Source organism: Trachymyrmex cornetzi, unplaced genomic scaffold (assembly GCF_001594075.2).
Source record: "Trachymyrmex cornetzi isolate Tcor2-1 unplaced genomic scaffold, Tcor1.1 scaffold1462, whole genome shotgun sequence".
Lineage (NCBI taxonomy): Eukaryota > Metazoa > Arthropoda > Insecta > Hymenoptera > Formicidae > Trachymyrmex > Trachymyrmex cornetzi.
Genome location: NW_017296051.1, coordinates 115,636 through 117,511, shown reverse-complemented (window position 1 = coordinate 117,511; position 1,876 = coordinate 115,636).

Sequence of the window (1,876 nt, the reverse complement as noted above, 5' to 3'; positions counted from 1 at the left end):
ATATAATTTTATATAATTATATATAAAATATTTTTCTTTTCCCCGGAATACATCTTGATATACTTGGAAATGAAAATAAAGAATAAAATATTCATTTTTCATATATGAAATACATAAAATAAAAAAAATATTAAGTTTAAATAAAATCATGATTAAAATGAATAAAATTGTTATCTGAATTGAATAAAATTGTTATCTGAAATGAATAAAATTGTTATATGAATATTATGACATGGAAAAGCGTTTGTTACAGTGTAACAAACAAATATCATTTTATTAATATTTCCCTATTTATCCTATTCCCAAATATTCATTCAGGATTAAGTTTTATACAAGTTGGTGCAGAAAAGCAGTATCTACATACACATATATGTATAATGTGTACTATTTTTTTTTAAATTTCTCCTATTGTTTTATACTTATTTGTATACATGTTACTGATGAAATAACAATTAAAATTCTAATGTAACGTATATGATTTATTGATCTCGCTTTTATATAAAAGACATTTTACGGTTATTAACTATTGTTATTTATTTCAATGCACTGACTTTAGCCTGATCTTTTTTAACTTATCCATATGTAGTAACTGGATTTTATACCAGTTTAAGTAGTAATGATGTAAGATCCAAAATATACACTTTATACCAATAGAAGAATTTTATCTCATAATTATTTTAAAATTGCGTTCAGAGTTTTGCATAACTGAAAATACTTAATTTTAAAATAATATGTTACACAAAAAATGATTTTGATAGTATACAAAATAAAATAAGAAGATATTTATTAACGTGAGGGAAAATCATCCCTTTCGGATCTCACATCGTTCATCTGAATTTTTCATCTCCGCATGCTTCGAGATGAGATTCAGCAACGAATCGTTCGGATCGTTAAAAATACGTACATGGACCCTGAATTTTGTTGGATGGTAATCAATTTAGTAATTTTCTGTCATTTACTTTTACATTAAAGTTTCGTTGATTATATTATAAAGTTTATGCTAAGAAATTTAATCTAATTTCATAATATTCGAGACTCTTAAAACCAAAATGTTGTTGACGCGAAGATTTTTTAATTTAGATATATTTTTAATTGAATACTCATATTTTTAATTTTGAATAAACGCGAATAAAGAATAAACATGTCATTTATTCGTATTTATAGTTAATTGATAATTATTCATATTAATATTTATTTAATTTCATTAATGTAATGGCCCCTTCGCGACGCGTTCGCGTTTCGCGCATCGTACGAAAGCGTAAAATGTTACGCTTATTGCCGCCGATGATAGCCGGCAGCAGTCGGCACGAAAAAGGAGTATTTCTCCTTGTTGCCGATTTCTGGCATATAGCCAGAATATTGGCCAGGAACAACGAAAGGTGAGTTCAATCTGGCCAGAAGAAAGAAGAGAATCTGTATGATTCCAGGTAGGTTGGTGTGTGACACCAATCTAAGTTTTTTTAAAGGTAAACTGGATATTCGGGAGGGTAACTTACTCGCAAATTGCGAGTTCTTATATTTTTTGAATTATTACTTATTTAAAACACAAAAAAACAAACAACGAACAACAGAGCTAATGAAATTCGCGCAGGTAATCAAGCGCAAGTTTTGTAGATCAAAAAATGACTCTCATTAGTCCTATTATTTGTTAATTTTTTTTGTATTTTAAAAATTAAAAGTCTGTTTTAATTATTACTGCTTATTGCTTATTTATTATAAGTACACTAAAAATAAGAATTTAGTGCTGCAGCAAATTAGGTGGTAAAATACGGCACAGCATTTTTAATTGATTGCAGCAGCCAATTTTTGGCTGTGTTAATCTATCGAAATCCTATACTGACATTGCGGATAGGTTAACGCAACCAAAAATTGACTG